This window comes from Gymnoscopelus microlampas, assembly GCF_963454915.1.
Source record: "Gymnoscopelus microlampas genome assembly, chromosome: 10".
NCBI classification, from domain to species: Eukaryota; Metazoa; Chordata; class Actinopteri; order Myctophiformes; family Myctophidae; genus Gymnoscopelus; species Gymnoscopelus microlampas.
This window is the reverse complement of record NC_139947.1, coordinates 54,257,884-54,271,760: the sequence shown is the minus strand read 5'-3', so window position 1 is coordinate 54,271,760 and position 13,877 is coordinate 54,257,884. Positions and strand designations below refer to the sequence as shown.

General features: G+C 42.8%; 1 long non-coding RNA gene across 1 annotated transcript in view; it reads left to right on the top strand.

Annotated features, from left to right (window-relative positions):
* LOC311053822 overlaps positions 1-13,877 on the top strand; it is a 452,603-nt gene that overhangs the window by 126,327 nt on the left and 312,399 nt on the right. The window lies entirely within an intron of this gene.

Genomic DNA, 13,877 nt, shown 5'->3' with positions numbered 1-13,877 from the left:
TACATATTAATGAAGACTCAATACATTACAATCTCACTTGAAGAAGAAATTAATACATCGTTCTTTTCTTATTCTCCTCAATATAGGACCAACGCCAAAATTATACTTATTGTCTCCGCCAGGCCGAAAGGCATGGCGAGAGATTATGTTTTGCCCCCTGTCCGTCCTGCTGTCTGTCAGGGACGTGCACAGATAGACTCTGGGTGGTGCTAGAGCACCTGCCCTTTGCCCTCTTGACCAGAAGTGCCCTTTTTTTTCAGTTTACAGCAGGGGTCTTCAACAGGGGGTCCGGGACCCCTAGGGGTCCTCAGAGTTACTACAGGGGGTCCGCCAAATCTTTATGTGATATGATTTTTCTTTTTACCATAACCACTCGAAACCTAGCATCCCTTTTCTGAGGAGAACTTTAGCCAAAAATAGACGATCTACAAGCGCTGCGAGGCGTTGTGGGCTTGTAGATCGGCTATTTTTGGCAAAGAGGTATAGGTGTAGAGGGAAAAAAGAGCAGACCAAGTAAACAAAAAAAAGTATAATTTACTTGAGCACCTGCCCCTCAAAATGTCTGTGCACGCCACTGCTGTCTGTGACCAGCTAATCTCCGCCACCGTTGGCCCGGTCGCTGTGAAACTGCACACACACACTCCCTGGATGCCACAGCAAAACCTCTGCCCCACATTTTTCAGATCAGCTTGTCATAGCGCCACCATGAGGCAGACTTTTGCAAAACACATTTTTTGATATTACTCCTACAGATTTTGTCCAAAAAACACACAGATCGGTACACAGTACCTATATAGTCATGTGATCAACACGGATCTGTCCGATTTTCCATATTCCATCCTACTTGGCTAAGATTGGCTTCCAAAGTTTGCAGGATTGGTTTGTTTTGAACAAAATGCCTCAAATCATGAACGCGGCATGTGATTTCCGTGAAATGTTCCTACGCACATTCCCACTAGGCCGAAATACCACCCTTTTCACATTGGCCTGTTATAGCGCCACCTGCAGGTCTAATTTAGCAAAACACATTTTTGGAACAAAATGCCTCAAATCATGAATGCAGTGTCCGATTGCCGTGAAAGGCCTAAGAAGAAATGGCACCCTTTTCACATTGGCCTGTTATAGCGCCACCAGGAGGCCACAATAACCTACCTGACCTGTCCTGGCGGAGACCTGTGCTCCGAGGAGCACTTTATCTAGTTTCCTATCAATTGCATATATTAACCCCATGAAGCCTTGAATTCATGGAGATGTTTCTGTTTTTATCTCGTTCATGAGACAATAATTTGATGACCAGCGGTCTCTCCAGTAGTTTACTCAAAGGAGACTCTTTACGTTCTAGCACTGAACATAAGTAACCAGCTCTTCATGAATCCCTACAGCACAGTAACAGTATTTACATTATGTTTCCCTGGCCTCCAGCTATTAACTGTATGTGAGTCAGTCATTCAGAGTTAAAACTGGATCTACTTGATTTATACAAAAACCTCAGTGTTCATGTGACTCTGAGAGGGTACACATGGAGCCATGTGGATTTGGTTCCATTTGTCATAGTTACAGATCTGTAAGGGTCCATTTGGAAAAAGTCATAATATTATTATGAGTTGTTCATGACTTACAAAACACAAATTTAAAAAAGTGTTCTGGTGAGTCACACACCCTGTAACTACTGTACAAACACATGAGCTGTGTGTCATACAACTCTATGTAAATAAGTCATTATTAAGTAGTACATTAAAAGGTGTCAGATGCGTCACGTTTGTAATCCAATAGAAAAACAATGGATGGCTGATTGCTTTGTACACAATGTATGATTCATTAAAATACTTTGGGCTTTTGGGTCAGAGTAAAAATGAATACATCATACATCACAAATCATTGCTAAATCAAGTACAATATTGAGGTACTTTTATTTTGAGTATGGTACATTTTGAACACTTCATACTTCTACTCCACTACATCTCAGAGCCAAATATTGTACTTTTTACTCCGCTACAATTATTCGAAAACTTTAGTTACTAGTTACTTTATAGATTTTTTTAAATTGTTACAAAACATACAGAAACCAATTAAGTCCTATTTTGTATGCTGTCTGTTCCAAAATAGGCGATCTACACCTTTGATAGTATATATTTTTATTTCTAACAGAGGCCTTTTACTTGTAATTATTTCTACATTGTGATATAACTTTTTCCACCACTGACTGTCTTCAGAAAGACAGTCTCACCTGGTTAAAAGACGGTTAAAAGACAGTCTCACCTGGTTAAAAGACAAATACTAACCTCCTCAAAACCCACAAGGCCAAGCTACGTACCATGGTCGCCCCCGAACTTGGCTCCTTTAAAATAGGACTGTGCATCATAAATAAAATCCATCATTATTATTATTATTATTATTAGTCTTACCTGTTTAAAAGGAGAGCTGAAGTGTTGAAGCTTCAGGCTGTGTGGTTTTGATGGACAGACGTTGTGAGGGACAGCGAGGACGGGAGGACTGACCAGTCCAGGACACTGGCCGAGGTGACAGCGTCCAGACTGGGACCAGTGACAGTTAGATGTCCCCTAGATGACCACAGTGTCAGTTAGATGTCCCCTAGATGACCACAGTGTCAGTTAGATGTCCCTCAGATGGGCACAGTGACAGATGTCTCTCAGATGGACACAGTGTCAGTTAGATGTCCCTCAGATGGACACAGTGACAGATGTCTCTCAGATGACCACAGTGTCAGTTAGATGTCTCTCAGATGGACACAGTGTCAGTTAGATGTCCCTCAGATGGACACAGTGTCAGTTAGATGTCCTCTCAGATGGACACAGTGTCAGTTAGATGTCCTCTCAGATGGACACAGTGTCAGTTAGATGTCCTCTCAGATGGACACAGTGACAGTTAGATGTCCTCTCAGATGACCACAGTGTCAGTTAGATGTCCTCTCAGATGGACACAGTGACAGTTAGATGTCCTCTCAGATGGACACAGTGTCAGTTAGATGTCCTCTCAGATGGACACAGTGTCAGTTAGATGTCTCTCAGATGGACACAGTGACAGTTAGATGTCTCTCAGATGGACACAGTGACAGTTAGATGTCTCTCAGATGGACACAGTGTCAGTTAGATGTCCTCTCAGATGACCACAGTGTCAGTTAGATGTCCCTCAGATGGACACAGTGTCAGTTAGATGTCCTCTCAGATGGACACAGTGTCAGTTAGATGTCCCTCAGATGGACACAGTGTCAGTTAGATGTCCTCTCAGATGACCACAGTGTCAGTTAGATGTCCTCTCAGATGGACACAGTGTCAGTTAGATGTCCCTCAGATGGACACAGTGTCAGTTAGATGTCCCTCAGATGGACACAGTGTCAGTTAGATGTCCCTCAGATGGACACAGTGTCAGTGTAGTTCCTCATCTCCTCCTCCGGTCAGTCTGAACCATGTGACAGCTTCTCCTCTCCGTTGCTTTCTGGATGAAGACGTTTCCTAACCAGGAATAATAAAACGTGTCTCCACCTATCAGACGTTATCTGATGTGACGGACGGACGGAGGGGCGTGTCTCAGAGCCTGAGGAGGTGTGTAGGTGCGTGTAGATGTGTGCAGATGTGTGTGTAGGTGTGTAAGTGTAAGTGTGTAGATGTGTGTGTAAACACACTGAGCTGTGGTGGCCTCAGGGAGACGAGCTGCATGGAGGATGCAGTTCACTGACAACTAGGTCTACTTCACTGAGCTGCTGCATGTCACTTACTTTCTGGGGACTTTGAACAATTCTTTGAGAAACAACGACTGCAATAGAACATGCACACACACATGCTCAATAACACGCACGCGCACACACACACACACACACACACACACACACACACACACACACACACACACACACACACACACACACACACACACACACACACACACACACACACACACACACACACACACACACACACACACACACACACACACACACACACACACACACACACACACACACACACACACACACACACACACACACACACACACACACACACACACACACACAGATTATAGTATGAAATCAGCTACACTCATTTGAATGGCTTTAAACAAAGTTGTGTGACTGGTATACTGACAATGAATGGGGGAGAGATGCTGTAGATGGAGAGATAGATAGATAGTTAGATAACTAGAGAGAGAGTGTGTGTGTGTGTGTGTGTGTGTGTGTGTGTGTGTGTGTGTGTGTGTGTGTGTGTGTGTGTGTGTGTGTGTGTGTGTGTGTGTGTGTGTGTGTGTGTGTGTGTGTGTGTGTGTGTGTGTGTGTGTGTGTGAGAAAGTTTGCTTAAACTAAACAGTGCTGTTAAAGCATGTGTTTAAATAGTCTAAAGAGCTACTATGTACTCAGATGAATTATCTCTCATGACCTTTTCTTTAAAGTTTCAGAAACACAACTATAAGGCAGAGTACTGTAGTGTCACTACAGAGTAGTGTAGTGTCACTACATTCATTTGTTCTCAAAGTGGGGTCCGGGGACCCCCAGGGGTACTTGAGGGGGTTCCAGGGGGTCCCCAAGCTAAATGATGGATAGGAACCAAATGGACCCTTATGGGTCTGTAACTCTGAGAGTGTACAAATGGACGTTCCATTTGTACACTCTCAAAGTTAAATTAACATTGATTTTACAATATGAATTGGGGTCCCAGAGATATAAATGCCATTAAATGGGGGTCCGTAGCCTAATAATGCATGTCAAACTGGGGGTCCTTGAAATTAAAATGGTTGAGAATCACTGCTAGAGCCGTAAAAATCTTCTATTATGGGGGTCCCTGGCATATCGTTTTAAATGAGGGTCCGCGGGCTATTAAGTGTAAATTTGGGGGTCCTTGACATGAAAAAGTTTGAGAACCACTGGTGTAGTGTAGTGTAGTGTAGTGTAGTGGCGGACTGGCCATTTGGCGTATCGGGCAAATGCCCGGTGGGCCGTTGGGCCCAAAAAAAAAAAGAAATTGTCGTGTCGTGTAGTGCTGCTGAACATGTATTTCTAACAAACAGTGCAGAACACATTATATATCAGAACAAGATGCAACGCGTTGTGAGCTTGTAGATCTGCTATTTTCACTACTTCTAAAGTTGTTTTAATGTATTATTTTAATGGAATTTAGATTGTTTTATTAATCATGTTTTATCAAATAACAAAAAAAAAAGGAAATCTTCGCACACACAATTACAATTAAAAGGAAATACAACATCTATTGTCTAGTTTGACTTTCATTCAAAGACAGTCAAGGCGACTGACAACTTTAATCCTTCCTTGCCATGAGTATCAGACGCTTTAGGACACAAGTAAGTGTCATTATCAGTAAAATGACTCACTGAGTTGTTTTAATCTTTGATGATCTATCTACCTGTCCTCTGTAGAGGGGCCCCAGGCATCTACCTGTCCTCTGTAGCGGGCCCCCAGGCCCCAGACATCTACCTGTCCTCTGTAGCGGGCCCCCAGGCCCCAGACATCTACCTGTCCTCTGTAGTGGGACCCCAGACATCTACCTATCCTCTGTAGCGGGGCCCCAGGCCCCAGACATCTACCTGTCCTCTGTAGCGGGGCCCCAGACATCTACCTGTCCTCTGTAGCGGGGCCCCAGACATCTACCTGTCCTCTGTAGCGGGGCCCCGGGCCCCAGGCATCTACCTGTCCTCTGTAGCGGGGCCCCGGGCCCCAGGCATCTACCTGTCCTCTGTGGCGGGGCCCCAGGCCCCAGACATCTACCTGTCCTCTGTAGCGGGGCCCCGGGCCCCAGACATCTACCTGCCCTCTGTAGCGGGGCCCCGGGCCCCAGACATATACCTGTCCTCTGTAGCGGGGCCCCGGGCCCCAGACATCTACCTGTCCTCTGTAGCGGGGCCCCAGACATCTACCTGTCCTCTGTAGCGGGGCCCCAGACATCTACCTGTCCTCTGTAGCGGGGCCCCGGGCCCCAGACATCTACCTGTCCTCTGTAGCGGGGCCCCGGGCCCCAGACATCTACCTGTCCTCTGTAGCGGGGCCCCAGGCCCCAGACATCTACCTGTCCTCTGTAGCGGGGCCCCAGACATCTACAGTACCTGTCCTCTGTAGCGGGGCCCCAGACATCTACCTGTCCTCTGTAGCGGGGCCCCAGACATCTACCTGTCCTCTGTAGCGGGGCCCCAGACATCTACCTGTCCTCTGTAGCGGGGCCCCAGACATCTACCTGTCCTCTGTAGCGGGGCCCCAGACATCTACCTGTCCTCTGTAGCGGGGCCCCAGACATCTACCTGTCCTCTGTAGCGGGGCCCCAGACATCTACAGTACCTGTCCTCTGTAGCGGGGCCCCAGACATCTACCTGTCCTCTGTAGCGGGGCCCCAGACATCTACCTGTCCTCTGTAGCGGGGGCCCAGACATCTACCTGTCCTCTGTAGCGGGGCCCCAGACATCTACCTGTCCTCTGTAGCGGGGCAACATGTCAATGTGAGCGAATGGCTAGAGACAACATAAGCAAATGCAGTCTCATCCCTCAACTACAAACACGTCAAATAATATTCAAACGTATCGTCTCTTACACAGCATGAGACGACCGGGCTCGCCCCTTACAGTAATTCAAACCTTAAGATAAATATCTCTCAAACGCTGAGAGACATGAAACTGTTTAGTGACTGGTTTCAGTGAAGGTTGATGGTGTGAACAGCTGCCCTGCCTGCACACTTGCCCAGTCTTTTGTTAAGCAATATCCTAATCACAGCCACAGTGCAGTTTGTGACGATCCAGCAGTATGGACAGTTGGATAGTTGTCGTGGGGAGGATTATTTACCTTAAGATGAACTTAATGAAAACAGGCATGATGATTAGTCCAACAGTGGATAGGATTATTTTACCAAAAGTAAACAACTGTCTGTCAAAAACACACTGCTGCTGCTAATTAACAATAATGCATTGCACCTGTGCTGACCTACTGAACCGGGGAATATACCATTTGTCAAGATAGGGGGAATACAAGTGTTGTGGAGAATATAATACCTTATGAAAGTGATCATTTTGTTCCAATTTGCATTTGTAGTTATTTTACAATCAATGCTGTAGACATAGAGTAATATAGTACATTTATTTGACCATACCTTGCGATACCCAATTGACGCCCGTGGGGTCCCCAGAGAAAGTAGTTAAAGTGTCACGATCATTTTAACCACTTTAACCATTATTTTATTCTTTAGCTATTAAAAAATAGATCTACAAGCTCATAGTGGGGCACCGAGTACCGCACTATGAGCTTGTAGATCTGCTATTTTTTAAATTATTTGAAAAATCTCAAAACATTTTTATTAATTTTGTTTTTTTTTATATTCTAGGGGTCCCTGCCACAAAATATTGTGAGATGGGGGTCGGCGGCCAAAATAAGTTTGAGAACCGCTGCCATAGCCTTTCCAATAGCTCACTAATCTGTGGCACTTGTTCAATTTATGCCATTGTTATCTGACATATTTCATTATCGTTATTTATTGCATTATTGCCTTATTTGATCATTGTTTTGAATTGCACAAGCGTTTTGTAACAGTTAACTCATTAAGAGCCTCTGTGTCACCACTTTAACCATTATTTTAATACTTTTGGCTATTTTAGAAAAATTGTGAAACATTTTGCAATTCTTTGAATATATATATATTTCTTTAAATGTTTTTTTTTTAAACGGGGATGTGTGCGTTTTGTACGAACGTATGAACCAACCATCTCCACCAGAACCAGTGTTCAGTGAAAATAGCCGATCTACAAGCCTACAACGATTGACTATTTTTCACTACTTAAAGTAGTTGTCCCTCTAAATGAATGTTTTTTTTTCTCTCCATGGAATCCTTTTGAAAGAACGTTTGAACTTGTTACAAGCTTTTTTTTTAATATATAATAAAAATCAGAGGGAGCAAGACATCAAGACATAAAGACAAAGACATAAAGGGGTCTTTGGCAGCGGACCCCCAGCTGAAAATATGTTGTTCCAGGGACCCCCAGAAGCAACATTTTTAAACACAAATCTTCGCTTCTGGAAGTCCCTGGCACACAATTTTTATAGATAGGGGTCCGCGGCCAAATATTTATGTTATATTGGGGGTCTTTGACATGAAAACAAATGCCAGATTGTTTTTTTTTTTAGATAAATTGCCATCTGTACAAACACCCACACAGCATAACCAATAAAACACAACAAGGCATTTATGATTTTTTTCAGTGATAATTTAATCATACAAACATTCATCAAACAGACAGAAAAAAACATCATCTCTCATTTTAATGTGCTGTGTGATATGATGATAGTTTGAATCTGACACCAACTGATTCACTCTAGACCCCCCCCCCCCATATATACACACACACACACACACACACACACACACACACACACACACACACACACACACACACACACACACACACACACACACACACACACACACACACACACACACACACAGAGCAGACTACACACAAGTATAACATGTCATTCCATATCGTTGCTGTCGGGCAGAAACCTCACATCTCCATAATTTAAAACTTTTGTGCGTCGGGGCAAAATTAGCAGAAATAGCCGATCTACAAGCTCACAATGCGTTGCGACGCAACGTCGTCGTGAGCTTGTCGATCGGCTATTTGTGCGCTTTCCAATAAAAAAAAAAAGAAAATTGAAAAATGATAAAATATTTTACAAATAATAATGATGTGTCTGAAACAGGCTGCAGGTTCAAAGTGGTTCAGTGGGTTTTTAATAAATATTGAACTAATGAACCCATTCAATCCAGGAACGCATCTGTGTCACTTTAGATGTCTTTGGCTATTCCATATATATATATATTTTAGAAAAATCCCAAAAATGTGTGTAAATCTTTGAATATATATATATAGGCCTATATACATTTTTAACTCAAATATTTGCTTCCTGGGGGGTCCCTGGAACAACATAGTTTGAGATAAGGATAAGGATAATTCCTTTTAACAGGTCGTTCATGAAAGTCCTTGCGGTCTTGTTTCCAATGAGAACCTGTGAGCAATTAGGGGTTAAGAGTCTTGCTCAGGGACAAATTTCATTTCATCGACACATATGCTGGCCTGGCCGGGAATCGAACCTGGGGCAACCAGGGCCTCTGGCTCCCTAGGCGGGCTCACTAACCACTCAGCTATGGCCGCCCCTCTAGATACAGGCAGGGACGTGCACAGATAGACTCTAGGTGGTGCTGCCCTTTGCCCTCTTGACCAAAAGTGCCCTTTTTACAGCAGGGGTCTTCAACAGGGGATCCGGGACCCCTAGGGGGTCCTCAAAGTTACTACAGGGGGTCCGCTAAATCTTTATGTGATATGATTTTTCTTTTTACCATAACCACTCGAAACCTAGCATCCGTTTTCTGAGGAGAACTTTAGCCAAAAATAGCAGATCTACAAGCTCACAACGCCTCACGCTGCGAGGCGTTGTGGGCTTGTAGATCTGCTATTTTTGGCAAAGAGGTATAGGTGGAGAGGGAAAAAAGAGCAGACCAAGGCAACAAAAAAAGTATAATTTACATGAGCACCTGCCCCTCAAAATGTCTGCACGCCACTGGATACAGGGGTCCACGGCCAAATACATATCATTTCGGGTGGTCCTTGACATGGAAAAAGTATGAGAACCACTGATAATAATCTGATATTATATATTATATTATATTATATTATATTATTATATCTGATATTATAGCAACATACGTTTTTTTCCTAAACTGTTAAGAAGACATTGGTAGAATCCCCCAGAAGCAAAGATTTGAGTCGAAAATATTTGCTTTAAAAAAAAAATATATATATATATATGCAAAGATTTGCACACATTTTTCACTACAAAATAGCAGATCTACAAGCTCATAGCGCGGCACTGGCTCACGGCATATATATTTCCCCTCCATTTCCTGAACAGGAACAGATTTGGACGTACGGTACGAGCGGGGCTCCTCCCCCACAGAGACGATAAGAGACATGGTATAAATGTTTATGGCAAAGGAGAAACATTAGAGATGGACACCATGGATAGAACATGCTAAGACAGTGGTTCTCAAACTTTTTTATGTCAAGGACCCCCAAATGGACACTTTAATAGCCCGCGGACCCCCATTTGAAAAGATACATTTTAAGGACCCCCAGTTTGACATGCATTAGGGTTACGGACCCCCATTTAATGGCATTTCTATCTCTGGGACCCCAATTCATGTTGTAAAATCAAGGTTAATTTAACTCTGAGAGTGTATAAATGGTTCCATTTGTACACTCTCAGAGTTACAGACCCATAAGGGTCCATTTGGTGCCTATCTATCATTTAGCTAGGGACCCCCTGGAACCCCCTCAAGTACCCCTGGGGGTCCCCGGACCCCACTTGAGAACCAATGTGCTAAGATACGTTCTGTGGCAAAACACCAGGCATGAAGACAGTTAAAGGAGGAGTTCACCCAAAAAATGACTTATTTTCTATCAATTGCACACCCTATGAAGCCTTGAATTCATGGATTATTTTTTGTTTTTGTCGCATTCCTAAGCTAATAATTGGATTCCCGTCTCCTACCGGCTAATGTATCCGGTAGGAGACACAAAGTAGATTATTTGTGTCTCCTACCGGAAATACACACGGTCATCAAATTATTGTCTCAGGAATGCCACGAAAACAAAAATAAATCCACGAAATCAAGGCAATCATAACTTCAACATCAATATGTTGAGGGTATGTTTTGTGTGGTGTTATAATGTATTGTGATATGGATCTCCTTTGGATCTGACATAAAGATTGAATTGAATGTCACCATTATTTCAAACCTTTGAACCTCGATTCCAATAAACTTTAACAATTATGACAGAGGTGAAAATAGCCGATCTACAAGCTTGTAGATCAAGGCTATTTTCACTATTGTTGTGCGTCAACCATTGTACAACAAATTATAATACATTTTTTAAGTGGTTAATATGACTAATTGATTTTGTCAATTATTAACCGATTAAAACCGGGAACGTTTAACCACTTAAACCATTATTTTATACTTTGGCTATTCAAAAATAGCAGATCTACAGGCCGCGCTATGAGCTTGTAGATCTGCAATTTTTTTAAATCATGAAAATTCGTGCAAGTCCTTGAACATACCTATTTTTTAAAGCGAACATTTTTATCTCATATCTTTGCTTCTGGGGGGTCCTTGGTCCAACATATTTTGAGATGGGGGGGCCAAATACATATAATTGTGGGGGTCCTTGACATGAAACAGTTTGAAAACCACTGCTCTAGGCCCCCCGAAGAGCAACAGCAGCAAATAGCGTTTCTTAAAGTTGTTGCAGTTTAAAAAGCTCTTATTAGTTGGATCTGGGGTTGGGGTTAACCCCCCACAGGGTTAACCCCCCACATCAACGTATCCTGTACTTCTTTAAAGTCAGACTGCACTTTAACCAACAACTCACTTTTAGTATACATATATATATTGCCCTCTGAAACGCTGCCATTTTATTAGTGCATTAACATATTATGAGACAAGTAAAAATGTTTTAGTCTCAGCCTTACATAGCTATACTTTGCACCGTTTGTACCCGTTTTTATATTTATGCTCCGTTTTCCCTGTGTAATGTAATGTAATGTAATGTACTCTCTAATAAATGTACTCCATTATGTAAATTAGCATATTTTCTAAATCCGGTGTAATTACATTACCTTACATTGATTGTATTGTTTAGTAATATGCGGTTTCCCGTCAAAATAAGCAATAAGTGTCTCCGCCAGGCCGAAACAATAAATCAGCTAGAAAGCCAGTTGAAATACACATGGCCATATTGTTCAGTGCATACTGTAGTTTGTTCAGTGCAAAGCAAAGAGTACAGTAGGGGCGCAACAGTTATGTTAAGCTAATCAATTTAATGCTTTATTAAAAAGAAAATAACAAAAAACATTTAGGGAGTCATTTTGATTATTTTTTTTGTGTGTTCAGTTTCCCAAAATGTTTATAATTTTTCAAAAACACAAATAAGCAGATGTACAAGCTCACAATGTGACACGTGAGCTCCCTCTCTCTCTCTCTCTCTCTCTCTCTCTCTACAAAGAGGGGTAATTGCAACCAATGAAGCCTGTAGGGTTTAAATGGTGAAATGTGTGGAATCTTTGGCTAAATAAAACAAGTGGGTCTACATTCAGCAAATATACATTCAACTCAATCACAGGATGATGATTATGGACAATTTGTTTCTACGACGACCATACCTGGCCTGATGCCATGCCACAGGCCTGATGCCGTGTCACAGGCCTGATGCCATGCCACAGGCCTGATGCCGTGTCACAGGCCTGATGCCGTGCCACAGGCCTGATGCCGTGCCACAGAACTCACACCATGGAAAACCATTAACAGCGAAAAGGCAAAATGAAATATGAATGTTTGAAGACCCAGGGACGTGCACAAATAGACTCTAGGTGGCGCTAGAGCACCTGCCCTTTGCCCTCTTGACCAGAAGTGTCCTTTTGAAAAAAAGGGGATAAAAGTTTTTTTTTTCCTTCAGTTTACAGCAGGGGTCTTCAACAGGGGGTCCGGGACCCCTAGGGGGTCCTCAGAGTTACTACAGGGGGTCCGCCAAATCTTTATGTGATATGATTTTTCTTTTTACCATAACCACTCGAAACCTAGCATCCCTTTTCTGAGGAGAACTTTAGCCAAAAATAGCAGATCTACAAGCCCACATTGTAGATCGGCTATTTTTGGCAAAGAGGTATAGGTGTAGAGGGAAAAAAGAGCAGACCAAGTAAACAATAATTGACTTGAGCACCTGCCCCTCAAAACGTCTGTGCACGCCACTGTGAAGACCTGATTGAAGAAATAAGTCAACATTGAACCATCTCCATCCAAGCAGACGCAGAGAGTAATGAGTGACAATGATGTGAGTCAGGGGTCTTCAACGTTTTCAGACCAAGGACCCCCTAGCTGAGAGAGAGATGAAGAAGGGACCCCCCCCCTCTATATCGTATAAAATTGTGTTTCAGATCAACTTTTGCTGCTCTTTTTTCCCTCTACACCTATAACCGTTTGCCAAAAATAGCCGATCTACAAGCTCACAACGCCTCGCAGCGCGAGGCGTTGTGAGCTTGTAGAGCTTGTAGATCTATCTAGCTTGTAGATCTATTGTAGATCTATTTTTGGCTAAAGTTCTCCTCAGAAAGGATGCTAGGGTTTAAGCGGTTAATGTAAACAAAAGAAAAAAAATCTCACACAAAGATTTGGCGGACCCCCTGCAGTAGCTCTGAGGACCCCCTAGGGGTCCCGGACCCCCTGTTGAAGACCCCTGATGTAAGCTGACTTTGAACGTTGATGATATACTACGCACACTGCTGTGGTAGAGAAAATAATAATCTGACAATATGTACCAAGATGGGCTGTCATTGTGTCCATGTCTGTTCCTGTTATATTTACCCCCATAAAACAGCCTCTAAAGATGATTAAGTGACATCTTTTATCCATTATTAAAGCAGGCTATAAGCTGTTCCATTTTTTATCTTCAAACTAATTTGCTGCTGCGTGTCTCCCTCAAGTGGAGGAAAGCAGTACTACATTCAAACTTTCAATGAAAAGGCCTTTCAATGATTTGCGATGACGGGCCGATAATAATATAATAATATAATAATTGTAGGAACAACAGTGTTGAAATCAGAATGAAATAAACAGCGGTTCAGAGGTTTGGCTTTAGAGAGAGACACATGAAGCCTGCTTCATTCATTGTTGATTTAAAAAGGAGTAGTTCACCCAAAATGATGACTTATTTTCTATCAATGAAACACCCCACCAAGTTTTTTGTGGCATTCCTGAGCCAATCATTTGATGACAAATGGTCGGCTCAGGAATGCCACATGAACGAAAAACAATCTCCAT